Raw genomic sequence first — 16,686 nt, 5'->3', positions numbered from 1 at the left:
CCTTCTAGTGGTGTGAAAATTTGCAGGTGTTGAAATCTAAGCTCCTTGACTGGCACACATCTTGGGTGTTAGACAGGGGAGCGCAATTCCTGGATGTCCGCTTTAGTTTGGGTTGAATTTTAGGTTTTATATATGCTTTAAGCATCTAGAGTTCACGGAAAAAAACACTTGTTCTCCTAAAGCCTTTATTCCTTTGTCCTTTGCATTACCAATGCTCTCTCTAGAAGGTAGAGGACTGCACATATGTCCAAGCTGGCCATTCTACAATAGACCTGCCTCGTGTCAGGCTTGACAAAAAATGTAAACACCTCATCACATCTATCCTCATCACCACTGAACTACCGAGGCTGAGGGAAAAAGCATGCTAAATTGAAAAAATGTAAACATCTTTTCGCATTTCACAAAGGCAATAGCATTGACGCCCTTAATTGAGTCTTCATTAATTGTCTTCAGACTAATGAGGTTAGTACTTGGGACAGAATGTTTTGTTGTAAAACAGTTTCGGAGGCTTCCCAGCCCTCAAATCTACTCAAGAGATGGAGAGAAGGTAGAACTGTCTCAAAACATCTTTATAGCATACCCTCCCTTTTTCCTTTGTTCTGTTTCATGCCCTTCTAGTGGTGTGAAAATTTGCAGGTGTTGAAATCTAAGCTCCTTGACTGGCACACATCTTGGGTATTAGATAGGGGAGCGCAATTCCTGGATGTCCGCTTTAGTTTGGGTTGAATTTTAGGTTTTATATATGCTTTAAGCATCTAGAGTTCATGGAAAAAAACACTTGTTCTCCTAAAGCCTTTATTCCTTTGTCCTTTGCATTACCAATGCTCTTTCTAGAAGGTAGAGGACTGCACATATGTCCAAGCTGGACATTCTACAATAGACCTGCCTCGTGTCAGGCTTGACAAAAAATGTAAACACCTCATCACATCTATCCTCATCACCACTGAACTACCGAGGCTGAGGGAAAAAGCATGCTAAATTGAAAAAATGTAAACATCTTTTCGCATTTCACAAAGGCAATAGCATTGACGCCCTTAATTGAGTCTTCATTAATTGTCTTCAGACTATTGAGGTTAGTACTTGGGACAGAATGTTTTGTTGGATGGTAAAACAGTTTCGGAGGCTGCCCAGCCCTCACGTCTACTCAAGAGATGGAGAGAAGGTAGAACTGTCTCAAAACATCTTTATAGCATACCCTCCCTTTTTCCTTTGTTCTGTTTCATGTCATTCTAGTGGTGTGAAAATGTGCAGGTGTTGAAGTCTAAGCTCCTTGACTGGCACAAATCTCGGTACTAGAGAGGGGAGCTGGAGTTCACGGAAAGAACACTTGTTGTGCTGAAGACTTTATTCCTTTGACCTTTGGATTACCAATGCTGTCTCTGGAAGGTAGAGGACCGCACATATGTCGAAGCTGTCCATTCTACGAAAAACCTGCCTCGTGTGAGGCTTGAACTCATGACCTTCAGATTATGAGACTGACGCGCCAACTGCGCCAACGAGGCTGAGGGAATGCGCCTGCTAAATTGAAAAACAATTTTAAACACCTTTTCGCATTTCATAAAGACAATAGCATTGACACACTTAATTGGGTCTTCATTAATTGTCCTGAGAATAAATAGAAGGCTGAGACCTCTGTTACTGCATATCAGTCAGTCAAGCTGCGCTCATTTTGAGTTGTGAGACTTTTAAAGAGGTGCTTGCATTGGCCGGGAATCGAACCCGGGTCTCCCGCGTGGCAGGCGAGAATTCGACCACTGAACCACCAATGCCCACGTGTTGGAAAAAGGAGTTCCATTGAAGACGCCATCGCGTGTAGACAGAATCTTTTTCTTGATGGTCCATCAGTACTACATACTAAACCACATACTAACCTCATCACCACTGAACTACCAATGCCCACATTGTGTTCCACTGCACCACTGGACAGTCGCACTAATGACATTTGTACTTGGGACAGAATGTTTTGCTGAAAGGTAAAACAGTTTCGGAAACTGCCCAACCCTCGTGTCTACTCAAGAGATGGAGAGAAGGTAGAAGTGTCTTAAATCATCTTTATAGCATACCTTCCTTTTTCCCTTTGTTGTGTTTCATGCCATTCTAGTGGGGTGAGAATTTGCAGATGCAGAGGCGAGAATTCGACCACTGAACCACCAATGCCCATGTGCCGGAGAAAGGAGTTCCATTGAAGACGCCATCGCGTGTAGACAGAATGTTTTTTGATGGTCCATCAGTACTACGTACTAAACCCAACACTAACCTCATCACCACTGAACTACCAATGCCCACATTGTGTTCCACTGCACCTCTGGACAGTCACACTAATGAAGTTAGTACTTGGGACAGAATGTTTTGTTGGAAAACTGTTTCGGAAGCTGTCCACCCATCACGTCTACTCAAGAGATGGAGAGAAGGTAGAAATGTCTTAAAACATCTTTATAGCATACCTTCCCTTTTTCCTTTGTTCTGTTTCATGCCCTTCTAGTGGTGTGAAAATTTGCAGGTGTTGAAATCTAAGCTCCTTGACTGGCACACATCTTGGGTATTAGACAGGGGAGCGCAATTCCTGGATGTCCGCTTTAGTTTGGGTTGAATTTTAGGTTTTATATATGCTTTAAGCATCTAGAGTTCACGGAAAAAAACACTTGTTCTCCTAAAGCCTTTATTCCTTTGTCCTTTGCATTACCAATGCTCTCTCTAGAAGGTAGAGGACTGCACATATGTCCAAGCTGGCCATTCTACAATAGACCTGCCTCGTGTCAGGCTTGACAAAAAATGTAAACACCACCTCATCACATCTATCCTCATCACCACTGAACTACCGAGGCTGAGGGAAAAAGCATGCTAAATTGAAAAAATGTAAACATCTTTTCGCATTTCACAAAGGCAATAGCATTGACGCCCTTAATTGCGTCTTCATTAATTGTCTTCAGACTAATGAGGTTAGTACTTGGGACAGAATGTTTTGTTGTAAAACAGTTTCGGAGGCTGCCCAGCCCTCAAGTCTACTCAAGAGATGGAGAGAAGGTAGAACTGTCTCAAAACATCTTTATAACATACCCTCCCTTTTTCCTTTGTTCTGTTTCATGTCATTCTAGTGGTGTGAAAATGTGCAGGTGTTGAAGTCTAAGCTCCTTGACTGGCACAAGTCTCGGTACTAGAGAGGGGAGCTGGAGTTCACGGAAAGAACACTTGTTGTGCTGAAGACTTTATTCCTTTGACCTTTGGATTACCAATGCTGTCTCTGGAAGGTAGAGGACCGCACATATGTCGAAGCTGTCCATTCTACAAAAAACCTGCCTCGTGTGAGGCTTGAACTCACAACCTTCAGATTATGAGACTGAGGCGCTGCCAACTGCGCCAACGAGGCTGAGGGAATGCGCCTGCTAAATTGAAAAACAATTGTAAACACCTTTTCGCATTTCATAAAGACAATAGCATTGACACACTTAATTGGGTCTTCATTAATTGTCCTGAGAATAAATAGAAGGCTGAGACCTCTGTTACTGCATATCAGTCAGTCAAGCTGAGACTTTTAAAGAGGCGCTTGCAGCCTAAACCACATACTAACCTCATCACCACTGAACTACCAATGCCCACATTGTGTTCCACTGCACCACTGGACAGTCGCACTAATGACATTTGTACTTGGGACAGAATGTTTTGCTGAAAGGTAAAACAGTTTCGGAAACTGCCCAACCCTCGTGTCTACTCAAGAGATGGAGAGAAGGTAGAAGTGTCTTAAATCATCTTTATAGCATACCTTCCTTTTTCCCTTTGTTGTGTTTCATGCCATTCTAGTGGGGTGAGAATTTGCAGATGCAGAGGCGAGAATTCGACCACTGAACCACCAATGCCCATGTGCCGGAGAAAAGAGTTCCATTGAAGACGCCATCGCGTGTAGACAGAATGTTTTTTGATGGTCCATCAGTACTACGTACTAAACCACATACTAACCTCATCACCACTGAACTACCAATGCCCACATTGTGTTCCACTGCACCACTGGACAGTCGCACTAATGACATTTGTACTTGGGACAGAATGTTTTGTTGAAAGGTAAAACTGTTTCGGAAGCTGTCCACCCATCACGTCTACTCAACAGATGGAGAGAAGGTAGAAATGTCTTAAAACATCTTTATAGCATACCTTCCCTTTTTCCTTTGTTCTGTTTCATGCCCTTCTAGTGGTGTGAAAATTTGCAGGTGTTGAAATCTAAGCTCCTTGACTGGCACACATCTTGGGTATTAGACAGGGGAGCGCAATTCCTGGATGTCCGCTTTAGTTTGGCTTGAATTTTAAGTTTTATATATGCTTTAAGCATCTAGAGTTCACGGAAAAAAACAGTTGTTCTCCTAAAGCCTTTATTCCTTTGTCCTTTGCATTACCAATGCTCTCTCTAGAAGGTAGAGGACTGCACATATGTCCAAGCTGGCCATTCTACAATAGACCTGCCTCGTGTCAGGCTTGACAAAAAATGTAAACACCTCATCACATCTATCCTCATCACCACTGAACTTCCGAGGCTGATGGACAAAGCATGCTAAATTGAAAAAATGTAAACATCTTTTCGCATTTCACAAAGGCAATAGCATTGACGCCCTTAATTGAGTCTTCATTAATTGTCTTCAGACTATTGAGGTTAGTACTTGGGACAGAATGTTTTGTTGGATGGTAAAACAGTTTCGGAGGCTGCCCAGCCCTCACGTCTACTCAAGAGATGGAGAGAAGGTAGAACTGTCTCAAAACATCTTTATAGCATACCCTCCCTTTTTCCTTTGTTCTGTTTCATGTCATTCTAGTGGTGTGAAAATGTGCAGGTGTTGAAGTCTAAGCTCCTTGACTGGCACAAATCTCGGTACTAGAGAGGGGAGCTGGAGTTCACGGAAAGAACACTTGTTGTGCTGAAGACTTTATTCCTTTGACCTTTGGATTACCAATGCTGTCTCTGGAAGGTAGAGGACCGCACATATGTCGAAGCTGTCCATTCGACGAAAAACCTGCCTCGTGTGAGGCTTGAACTCACGACCTTCAGATTATGAGACTGACGCGCTGCCAACTGTTAATTGTAAACACCTTTTCGCATTTCATAAAGACAATAGCATTGACACACTTAATTGGGTCTTCATTAATTGTCCTGAGAATAAATAGAAGGCTGAGACCTCTGTTACTGCATATCAGTCAGTCAAGCTGAGACTTTTAAAGATGCGCTTGCATTGGCCGGGAATCGAACCCGGGTCTCCCGCGTGGCAGGCGAGAATTCGACCACTGAACCACCAATGCCCACGTGTTGGAAAAAGGAGTTCCATTGAAGACGCCATCGCGTGTAGACAGAATCTTTTTCTTGATGGTCCATCAGTACTACATACTAAACCACATACTAACCTCATCACCACTGAACTACCAATGCCCACATTGTGTTCCACTGCACCACTGGACAGTCGCACTAATGACATTTGTACTTGGGACAGAATGTTTTGCTGAAAGGTAAAACAGTTTCGGAAACTGCCCAACCCTCGTGTCTACTCAAGAGATGGAGAGAAGGTAGAAGTGTCTTAAATCATCTTTATAGCATACCTTCCTTTTTCCCTTTGTTGTGTTTCATGCCATTCTAGTGGGGTGAGAATTTGCAGATGCAGAGGCGAGAATTCGACCACTGAACCACCAATGCCCATGTGCCGGAGAAAGGAGTTCCATTGAAGACGCCATCGCCTGTAGACAGAATGTTTTTTGATGGTCCATCAGTACTACGTACTAAACCACATACTAACCTCATCACCACTGAACTACCAATGCCCACATTGTGTTCCACTGCACCACTGGACAGTCGCACTAATGACATTTGTACTTGGGACAGAATGTTTTGTTGAAAGGTAAAACTGTTTCGGAAGCTGTCCACCCATCACGTCTACTCAAGAGATGGAGAGAAGGTAGAAATGTCTTAAAACATCTTTATAGCATACCTTCCCTTTTTCCTTTGTTCTGTTTCATGCCCTTCTAGTGGTGTGAAAATTTGCAGGTGTTGAAATCTAAGCTCCTTGACTGGCACACATCTTGGGTATTAGACAGGGGAGCGCAATTCCTGGATGTCCGCTTTAGTTTGGCTTGAATTTTAGGTTTTATATATGCTTTAAGCATCTAGAGTTCACGGAAAAAAACACTTGTTCTCCTAAAGCCTTTATTCCTTTGTCCTTTGCATTACCAATGCTCTCTCTAGAAGGTAGAGGACTGCACATATGTCCAAGCTGGCCATTCTACAATAGACCTGCCTCGTGTCAGGCTTGACAAAAAATGTAAACACCACCTCATCACATCTATCCTCATCACCACTGAACTACCGAGGCTGAGGGAAAAAGCATGCTAAATTGAAAAAATGTAAACATCTTTTCGCATTTCACAAAGGCAATAGCATTGACGCCCTTAATTGAGTCTTCATTAATTGTCTTCAGACTAATGAGGTTAGTACTTGGGACAGAATGTTTTGTTGGATGGTAAAACAGTTTCGGAGGCTGCCCAGCCCTCACGTCTACTCAAGAGATGGAGAGAAGGTAGAACTGTCTCAAAACATCTTTATAGAATACCCTCCCTTTTTCCTTTGTTCTGTTTCATGTCATTCTAGTGGTGTGAAAATGTGCAGGTGTTGAAGTCTAAGCTCCTTGACTGGCACAAATCTCGGTACTATAGAGGGGAGCTGGAGTTCACGGAAAGAACACTTGTTGTGCTGAAGACTTTATTCCTTTGACCTTTGGATTACCAATGCTGTCTCTGGAAGGTAGAGGACCGCACATATGTCGAAGCTGTCCATTCTACGAAAAACCTGCCTCGTGTGAGGCTTGAACTCACGACCTTCAGATTATGAGACTGACGCGCCAACGAGGCTGAGGGAATGCTCCTGCTAAATTGAAAAACAATTGTAAACACCTTTTCGCATTTCATAAAGACAATAGCATTGACACACTTAATTGGGTCTTCATTAATTGTCCTGAGAATAAATAGAAGGCTGAGACCTCTGTTACTGCATATCAGTCAGTCAAGCTGAGACTTTTAAAGAGGCGCTTGCAGCCTAAACCACATACTAACCTCATCACCACTGAACTACCAATGCCCACATTGTGTTCCACTGCACCACTGGACAGTCGCACTAATGACATTTGTACTTGGGACAGAATGTTTTGCTGAAAGGTAAAACAGTTTCGGAAACTGCCCAACCCTCGTGTCTACTCAAGAGATGGAGAGAAGGTAGAAGTGTCTTAAATCATCTTTATAGCATACCTTCCTTTTTCCCTTTGTTGTGTTTCATGCCATTCTAGTGGGGTGAGAATTTGCAGATGCAGAGGCGAGAATTCGACCACTGAACCACCAATGCCCATGTGCCGGAGAAAGGAGTTCCATTGAAGACGCCATCGCGTGTAGACAGAATGTTTTTTGATGGTCCATCAGTACTACGTACTAAACCCAACACTAACCTCATCACCACTGAACTACCAATGCCCACATTGTGTTCCACTGCACCTCTGGACAGTCACACTAATGAAGTTAGTACTTGGGACAGAATGTTTTGTTGGAAAACTGTTTCGGAAGCTGTCCACCCATCACGTCTACTCAAGAGATGGAGAGAAGGTAGAAATGTCTTAAAACATCTTTATAGCATACCTTCCCTTTTTCCTTTGTTCTGTTTCATGCCCTTCTAGTGGTGTGAAAATTTGCAGGTGTTGAAATCTAAGCTCCTTGACTGGCACACATCTTGGGTGTTAGACAGGGGAGCGCAATTCCTGGATGTCCGCTTTAGTTTGGGTTGAATTTTAGGTTTTATATATGCTTTAAGCATCTAGAGTTCACGGAAAAAAACACTTGTTCTCCTAAAGCCTTTATTCCTTTGTCCTTTGCATTACCAATGCTCTCTCTAGAAGGTAGAGGACTGCACATATGTCCAAGCTGGCCATTCTACAATAGACCTGCCTCGTGTCAGGCTTGACAAAAAATGTAAACACCTCATCACATCTATCCTCATCACCACTGAACTACCGAGGCTGAGGGAAAAAGCATGCTAAATTGAAAAAATGTAAACATCTTTTCGCATTTCACAAAGGCAATAGCATTGACGCCCTTAATTGAGTCTTCATTAATTGTCTTCAGACTAATGAGGTTAGTACTTGGGACAGAATGTTTTGATGTAAAACAGTTTCGGAGGCTTCCCAGCCCTCAAATCTACTCAAGAGATGGAGAGAAGGTAGAACTGTCTCAAAACATCTTTATAGCATACCCTCCCTTTTTCCTTTGTTCTGTTTCATGCCCTTCTAGTGGTGTGAAAATTTGCAGGTGTTGAAATCTAAGCTCCTTGACTGGCACACATCTTGGGTATTAGATAGGGGAGTGCAATTCCTGGATGTCCGCTTTAGTTTGGGTTGAATTTTAGGTTTTATATATGCTTTAAGCATCTAGAGTTCATGGAAAAAAACACTTGTTCTCCTAAAGCCTTTATTCCTTTGTCCTTTGCATTACCAATGCTCTTTCTAGAAGGTAGAGGACTGCACATATGTCCAAGCTGGACATTCTACAATAGACCTGCCTCGTGTCAGGCTTGACAAAAAATGTAAACACCTCATCACATCTATCCTCATCACCACTGAACTACCGAGGCTGAGGGAAAAAGCATGCTAAATTGAAAAAATGTAAACATCTTTTCGCATTTCACAAAGGCAATAGCATTGACGCCCTTAATTGAGTCTTCATTAATTGTCTTCAGACTATTGAGGTTAGTACTTGGGACAGAATGTTTTGTTGGATGGTAAAACAGTTTCGGAGGCTGCCCAGCCCTCACGTCTACTCAAGAGATGGAGAGAAGGTAGAACTGTCTCAAAACATCTTTATAGCATACCCTCCCTTTTTCCTTTGTTCTGTTTCATGTCATTCTAGTGGTGTGAAAATGTGCAGGTGTTGAAGTCTAAGCTCCTTGACTGGCACAAATCTCGGTACTAGAGAGGGGAGCTGGAGTTCACGGAAAGAACACTTGTTGTGCTGAAGACTTTATTCCTTTGACCTTTGGATTACCAATGCTGTCTCTGGAAGGTAGAGGACCGCACATATGTCGAAGCTGTCCATTCTACGAAAAACCTGCCTCGTGTGAGGCTTGAACTCACGACCTTCAGATTATGAGACTGACGCGCCAACTGCGCCAACGAGGCTGAGGGAATGCGCCTGCTAAATTGAAAAACAATTTTAAACACCTTTTCGCATTTCATAAAGACAATAGCATTGACACACTTAATTGGGTCTTCATTAATTGTCCTGAGAATAAATAGAAGGCTGAGACCTCTGTTACTGCATATCAGTCAGTCAAGCTGCGCTCATTTTGAGTTGTGAGACTTTTAAAGAGGTGCTTGCATTGGCCGGGAATCGAACCCGGGTCTCCCGCGTGGCAGGCGAGAATTCGACCACTGAACCACCAATGCCCACGTGTTGGAAAAAGGAGTTCCATTGAAGACGCCATCGCGTGTAGACAGAATCTTTTTCTTGATGGTCCATCAGTACTACATACTAAACCACATACTAACCTCATCACCACTGAACTACCAATGCCCACATTGTGTTCCACTGCACCACTGGACAGTCGCACTAATGACATTTGTACTTGGGACAGAATGTTTTGCTGAAAGGTAAAACAGTTTCGGAAACTGCCCAACCCTCGTGTCTACTCAAGAGATGGAGAGAAGGTAGAAGTGTCTTAAATCATCTTTATAGCATACCTTCCTTTTTCCCTTTGTTGTGTTTCATGCCATTCTAGTGGGGTGAGAATTTGCAGATGCAGAGGCGAGAATTCGACCACTGAACCACCAATGCCCATGTGCCGGAGAAAGGAGTTCCATTGAAGACGCCATCGCGTGTAGACAGAATGTTTTTTGATGGTCCATCAGTACTACGTACTAAACCCAACACTAACCTCATCACCACTGAACTACCAATGCCCACATTGTGTTCCACTGCACCTCTGGACAGTCACACTAATGAAGTTAGTACTTGGGACAGAATGTTTTGTTGGAAAACTGTTTCGGAAGCTGTCCACCCATCACGTCTACTCAAGAGATGGAGAGAAGGTAGAAATGTCTTAAAACATCTTTATAGCATACCTTCCCTTTTTCCTTTGTTCTGTTTCATGCCCTTCTAGTGGTGTGAAAATTTGCAGGTGTTGAAATCTAAGCTCCTTGACTGGCACACATCTTGGGTATTAGACAGGGGAGCGCAATTCCTGGATGTCCGCTTTAGTTTGGGTTGAATTTTAGGTTTTATATATGCTTTAAGCATCTAGAGTTCACGGAAAAAAACACTTGTTCTCCTAAAGCCTTTATTCCTTTGTCCTTTGCATTACCAATGCTCTCTCTAGAAGGTAGAGGACTGCACATATGTCCAAGCTGGCCATTCTACAATAGACCTGCCTCGTGTCAGGCTTGACAAAAAATGTAAACACCACCTCATCACATCTATCCTCATCACCACTGAACTACCGAGGCTGAGGGAAAAAGCATGCTAAATTGAAAAAATGTAAACATCTTTTCGCATTTCACAAAGGCAATAGCATTGACGCCCTTAATTGAGTCTTCATTAATTGTCTTCAGACTAATGAGGTTAGTACTTGGGACAGAATGTTTTGATGTAAAACAGTTTCGGAGGCTTCCCAGCCCTCAAATCTACTCAAGAGATGGAGAGAAGGTAGAACTGTCTCAAAACATCTTTATAGCATACCCTCCCTTTTTCCTTTGTTCTGTTTCATGCCCTTCTAGTGGTGTGAAAATTTGCAGGTGTTGAAATCTAAGCTCCTTGACTGGCACACATCTTGGGTATTAGATAGGGGAGTGCAATTCCTGGATGTCCGCTTTAGTTTGGGTTGAATTTTAGGTTTTATATATGCTTTAAGCATCTAGAGTTCATGGAAAAAAACACTTGTTCTCCTAAAGCCTTTATTCCTTTGTCCTTTGCATTACCAATGCTCTTTCTAGAAGGTAGAGGACTGCACATATGTCCAAGCTGGACATTCTACAATAGACCTGCCTCGTGTCAGGCTTGACAAAAAATGTAAACACCTCATCACATCTATCCTCATCACCACTGAACTACCGAGGCTGAGGGAAAAAGCATGCTAAATTGAAAAAATGTAAACATCTTTTCGCATTTCACAAAGGCAATAGCATTGACGCCCTTAATTGAGTCTTCATTAATTGTCTTCAGACTATTGAGGTTAGTACTTGGGACAGAATGTTTTGTTGGATGGTAAAACAGTTTCGGAGGCTGCCCAGCCCTCACGTCTACTCAAGAGATGGAGAGAAGGTAGAACTGTCTCAAAACATCTTTATAGCATACCCTCCCTTTTTCCTTTGTTCTGTTTCATGTCATTCTAGTGGTGTGAAAATGTGCAGGTGTTGAAGTCTAAGCTCCTTGACTGGCACAAATCTCGGTACTAGAGAGGGGAGCTGGAGTTCACGGAAAGAACACTTGTTGTGCTGAAGACTTTATTCCTTTGACCTTTGGATTACCAATGCTGTCTCTGGAAGGTAGAGGACCGCACATATGTCGAAGCTGTCCATTCTACGAAAAACCTGCCTCGTGTGAGGCTTGAACTCACGACCTTCAGATTATGAGACTGACGCGCCAACTGCGCCAACGAGGCTGAGGGAATGCGCCTGCTAAATTGAAAAACAATTTTAAACACCTTTTCGCATTTCATAAAGACAATAGCATTGACACACTTAATTGGGTCTTCATTAATTGTCCTGAGAATAAATAGAAGGCTGAGACCTCTGTTACTGCATATCAGTCAGTCAAGCTGCGCTCATTTTGAGTTGTGAGACTTTTAAAGAGGTGCTTGCATTGGCCGGGAATCGAACCCGGGTCTCCCGCGTGGCAGGCGAGAATTCGACCACTGAACCACCAATGCCCACGTGTTGGAAAAAGGAGTTCCATTGAAGACGCCATCGCGTGTAGACAGAATCTTTTTCTTGATGGTCCATCAGTACTACATACTAAACCACATACTAACCTCATCACCACTGAACTACCAATGCCCACATTGTGTTCCACTGCACCACTGGACAGTCGCACTAATGACATTTGTACTTGGGACAGAATGTTTTGCTGAAAGGTAAAACAGTTTCGGAAACTGCCCAACCCTCGTGTCTACTCAAGAGATGGAGAGAAGGTAGAAGTGTCTTAAATCATCTTTATAGCATACCTTCCTTTTTCCCTTTGTTGTGTTTCATGCCATTCTAGTGGGGTGAGAATTTGCAGATGCAGAGGCGAGAATTCGACCACTGAACCACCAATGCCCATGTGCCGGAGAAAGGAGTTCCATTGAAGACGCCATCGCGTGTAGACAGAATGTTTTTTGATGGTCCATCAGTACTACGTACTAAACCCAACACTAACCTCATCACCACTGAACTACCAATGCCCACATTGTGTTCCACTGCACCTCTGGACAGTCACACTAATGAAGTTAGTACTTGGGACAGAATGTTTTGTTGGAAAACTGTTTCGGAAGCTGTCCACCCATCACGTCTACTCAAGAGATGGAGAGAAGGTAGAAATGTCTTAAAACATCTTTATAGCATACCTTCCCTTTTTCCTTTGTTCTGTTTCATGCCCTTCTAGTGGTGTGAAAATTTGCAGGTGTTGAAATCTAAGCTCCTTGACTGGCACACATCTTGGGTATTAGACAGGGGAGCGCAATTCCTGGATGTCCGCTTTAGTTTGGGTTGAATTTTAGGTTTTATATATGCTTTAAGCATCTAGAGTTCACGGAAAAAAACACTTGTTCTCCTAAAGCCTTTATTCCTTTGTCCTTTGCATTACCAATGCTCTCTCTAGAAGGTAGAGGACTGCACATATGTCCAAGCTGGCCATTCTACAATAGACCTGCCTCGTGTCAGGCTTGACAAAAAATGTAAACACCTCATCACATCTATCCTCATCACCACTGAACTTCCGAGGCTGATGGACAAAGCATGCTAAATTGAAAAAATGTAAACATCTTTTCGCATTTCACAAAGGCAATAGCATTGACGCCCTTAATTGAGTCTTCATTAATTGTCTTCAGACTATTGAGGTTAGTACTTGGGACAGAATGTTTTGTTGGATGGTAAAACAGTTTCGGAGGCTGCCCAGCCCTCACGTCTACTCAAGAGATGGAGAGAAGGTAGAACTGTCTCAAAACATCTTTATAGCATACCCTCCCTTTTTCCTTTGTTCTGTTTCATGTCATTCTAGTGGTGTGAAAATGTGCAGGTGTTGAAGTCTAAGCTCCTTGACTGGCACAAATCTCGGTACTAGAGAGGGGAGCTGGAGTTCACGGAAAGAACACTTGTTGTGCTGAAGACTTTATTCCTTTGACCTTTGGATTACCAATGCTGTCTCTGGAAGGTAGAGGACCGCACATATGTCGAAGCTGTCCATTCGACGAAAAACCTGCCTCGTGTGAGGCTTGAACTCACGACCTTCAGATTATGAGACTGACGCGCTGCCAACTGTTAATTGTAAACACCTTTTCGCATTTCATAAAGACAATAGCATTGACACACTTAATTGGGTCTTCATTAATTGTCCTGAGAATAAATAGAAGGCTGAGACCTCTGTTACTGCATATCAGTCAGTCAAGCTGAGACTTTTAAAGATGCGCTTGCATTGGCCGGGAATCGAACCCGGGTCTCCCGCGTGGCAGGCGAGAATTCGACCACTGAACCACCAATGCCCACGTGTTGGAAAAAGGAGTTCCATTGAAGACGCCATCGCGTGTAGACAGAATCTTTTTCTTGATGGTCCATCAGTACTACATACTAAACCACATACTAACCTCATCACCACTGAACTACCAATGCCCACATTGTGTTCCACTGCACCACTGGACAGTCGCACTAATGACATTTGTACTTGGGACAGAATGTTTTGCTGAAAGGTAAAACAGTTTCGGAAACTGCCCAACCCTCGTGTCTACTCAAGAGATGGAGAGAAGGTAGAAGTGTCTTAAATCATCTTTATAGCATACCTTCCTTTTTCCCTTTGTTGTGTTTCATGCCATTCTAGTGGGGTGAGAATTTGCAGATGCAGAGGCGAGAATTCGACCACTGAACCACCAATGCCCATGTGCCGGAGAAAGGAGTTCCATTGAAGACGCCATCGCCTGTAGACAGAATGTTTTTTGATGGTCCATCAGTACTACGTACTAAACCACATACTAACCTCATCACCACTGAACTACCAATGCCCACATTGTGTTCCACTGCACCACTGGACAGTCGCACTAATGACATTTGTACTTGGGACAGAATGTTTTGTTGTAAAACAGTTTCGGAAGCTGCCCAGCCCTCAAGTCTACTCAAGAGATGGAGAGAAGGTAGAACTGTCTCAAAACATCTTTATAGCATACCCTCCCTTTTTCCTTTGTTCTGTTTCATGTCATTCTAGTGGTGTGAAAATGTGCAGGTGTTGAAGTCTAAGCTCCTTGACTGGCACAAGTCTCGGTACTAGAGAGGGGAGCTGGAGTTCACGGAAAGAACACTTGTTGTGCTGAAGACTTTATTCCTTTGACCTTTGGATTACCAATGCTGTCTCTGGAAGGTAGAGGACCGCACATATGTCGAAGCTGTCCATTCTACGAAAAACCTGCCTCGTGTGAGGCTTGAACTCACGACCTTCAGATTATGAGACTGACGCGCTGCCAACTGTTAATTGTAAACACCTTTTCGCATTTCATAAAGACAATAGCATTGACACACTTAATTGGGTCTTCATTAATTGTCCTGAGAATAAATAGAAGGCTGAGACCTCTGTTACTGCATATCAGTCAGTCAAGCTGAGACTTTTAAAGAGGCGCTTGCATTGGCCGGGAATCGAACCCGGGTCTCCCGCGTGGCAGGCGAGAATTCGACCACTGAACCACCAATGCCCACGTGTTGTAAAAAGGAGTTCCATTGAAGACGCCATCGCGTGTAGACAGAATGTTTTTTGATGGTCCATCAGTACTACGTACTAAACCACACACTAACCTCATCACCACTGAACTACCAATGCCCACATTGTGTTCCACTGCACCACTGGACAGTCGCACTAATGACATTTGTACTTGGGACAGAATGTTTTGTTGAAAGGTAAAACTGTTTCGGAAGCTGTCCACCCATCACGTCTACTCAACAGATGGAGAGAAGGTAGAAATGTCTTAAAACATCTTTATAGCATACCTTCCCTTTTTCCTTTGTTCTGTTTCATGCCCTTCTAGTGGTGTGAAAATTTGCAGGTGTTGAAATCTAAGCTCCTTGACTGGCACACATCTTGGGTATTAGACAGGGGAGCGCAATTCCTGGATGTCCGCTTTAGTTTGGGTTGAATTTTAGGTTTTATATATGCTTTAAGCATCTAGAGTTCACGGAAAAAAACGCTTGTTCTCCTAAAGCCTTTATTCCTTTGTCCTTTGCATTACCAATGCTCTCTCTAGAAGGTAGAGGACTGCACATATGTCCAAGCTGGCCATTCTACAATAGACCTGCCTCGTGTCAGGCTTGACAAAAAATGTAAACACCTCATCACATCTATCCTCATCACCACTGAACTACTGAGGCTGAGGGAAAAAGCATGCTAAATTGAAAAAATGTAAACATCTTTTCGCATTTCACAAAGGCAATAGCATTGACGCCCTTAATTGAGTCTTCATTAATTGTCTTCAGACTAATGAGGTTAGTACTTGGGACAGAATGTTTTGTTGTAAAACAGTTTCGGAGGCTGCCCAGCCCTCACGTCTACTCAAGAGATGGAGAGAAGGTAGAACTGTCTCAAAACATCTTTATAGCATACCCTCCCTTTTTCCTTTGTTCTGTTTCATGTCATTCTAGTGGTGTGAAAATGTGCAGGTGTTGAAGTCTAAGCTCCTTGACTGGCACAAATCTCGGTACTAGAGAGGGGAGCTGGAGTTCACGGAAAGAACACTTGTTGTGCTGAAGACTTTATTCCTTTGACCTTTGGATTACCAATGCTGTCTCTGGAAGGTAGAGGACCGCACATATGTCAAAGCTGTCCATTCTACGAAAAACCTGCCTCGTGTGAGGCTTGAACTCACGACCTTCAGATTATGAGACTGACGCGCTGCCAACTGCGCCAACGAGGCTGAGGGAATGAGCCTGCTAAATTGAAAAACAATTGTAAACACCTTTTCGCATTTCATAAAGATAATAGCATTGACACACTTAATTGGGTCTTCATTAATTGTCCTGAGAATAAATAGAAGGCTGCGACCTCTGTTACTGCATATCAGTCAGTCAAGCTGCGCTCATTTTGAGTTGTGAGACTTTTAAAGAGGTGCTTGCATTGGCCGGGAATCGAACCCGGGTCTCCCGCGTGGCAGGCGAGAATTCCACCACTGAACCACCAATGCCCATGTGCCGGAGAAAGGAGTTCCATTGAAGATGCCATCGCGTGTAGACAGAATCTTTTTCTTGATGGTCCATCAGTACTACATACTAAACCACATACTAACCTCATCACCACTGAACTACCAATGCCCACATTGTGTTCCACTGCACCACTGGACAGTCGCACTAATGACATTTGTACTTGGGACAGAATGTTTTGCTGAAAGGTAAAACAGTTTCGGAAACTGCCCAACCCTCGTGTCTACTCAAGAGATGGAGAGAAGGTAGAAGTGTCTTAAAT

At 43.3% G+C, this 16,686-nt stretch overlaps 9 non-coding genes across 9 annotated transcripts; all 9 read right to left on the bottom strand.

The window, feature by feature from the left end:
* Window positions 1-1,698: 1,698 nt before the first annotated feature.
* trnag-gcc (transfer RNA glycine (anticodon GCC)) lies at window positions 1,699-1,769 on the bottom strand. The gene has a single exon. It is a non-coding gene; the product is annotated as a tRNA-Gly (tRNA).
* Window positions 1,770-3,294: 1,525 nt separating this feature from the next.
* Window positions 3,295-3,367, bottom strand: trnam-cau (transfer RNA methionine (anticodon CAU)). The gene has a single exon. It is a non-coding gene; the product is annotated as a tRNA-Met (tRNA).
* A 1,842-nt stretch (window positions 3,368-5,209) lies between these two features.
* Window positions 5,210-5,280, bottom strand: trnag-gcc (transfer RNA glycine (anticodon GCC)). The gene has a single exon. It is a non-coding gene; the product is annotated as a tRNA-Gly (tRNA).
* Window positions 5,281-9,378: 4,098 nt separating this feature from the next.
* Window positions 9,379-9,449, bottom strand: trnag-gcc (transfer RNA glycine (anticodon GCC)). The gene has a single exon. It is a non-coding gene; the product is annotated as a tRNA-Gly (tRNA).
* A 2,406-nt stretch (window positions 9,450-11,855) lies between these two features.
* On the bottom strand, window positions 11,856-11,926 carry trnag-gcc (transfer RNA glycine (anticodon GCC)). Its single transcript has one exon. It is a non-coding gene; the product is annotated as a tRNA-Gly (tRNA).
* A 1,738-nt stretch (window positions 11,927-13,664) lies between these two features.
* trnag-gcc (transfer RNA glycine (anticodon GCC)) lies at window positions 13,665-13,735 on the bottom strand. The gene has a single exon. It is a non-coding gene; the product is annotated as a tRNA-Gly (tRNA).
* A 1,123-nt stretch (window positions 13,736-14,858) lies between these two features.
* trnag-gcc (transfer RNA glycine (anticodon GCC)) lies at window positions 14,859-14,929 on the bottom strand. The gene has a single exon. It is a non-coding gene; the product is annotated as a tRNA-Gly (tRNA).
* Window positions 14,930-16,068: 1,139 nt separating this feature from the next.
* On the bottom strand, window positions 16,069-16,141 carry trnam-cau (transfer RNA methionine (anticodon CAU)). The gene has a single exon. It is a non-coding gene; the product is annotated as a tRNA-Met (tRNA).
* Window positions 16,142-16,337: 196 nt separating this feature from the next.
* Window positions 16,338-16,408, bottom strand: trnag-gcc (transfer RNA glycine (anticodon GCC)). Its single transcript has one exon. It is a non-coding gene; the product is annotated as a tRNA-Gly (tRNA).
* Window positions 16,409-16,686: the final 278 nt, after the last annotated feature.

Source organism: Channa argus, unplaced genomic scaffold (genome assembly GCF_033026475.1).
Source record: "Channa argus isolate prfri unplaced genomic scaffold, Channa argus male v1.0 Contig022, whole genome shotgun sequence".
Taxonomy (NCBI): domain Eukaryota; kingdom Metazoa; phylum Chordata; class Actinopteri; order Anabantiformes; family Channidae; genus Channa; species Channa argus.
Note: the sequence above shows the minus strand (reverse complement) of the source record. Positions and strands in the feature narration are given on the sequence as shown.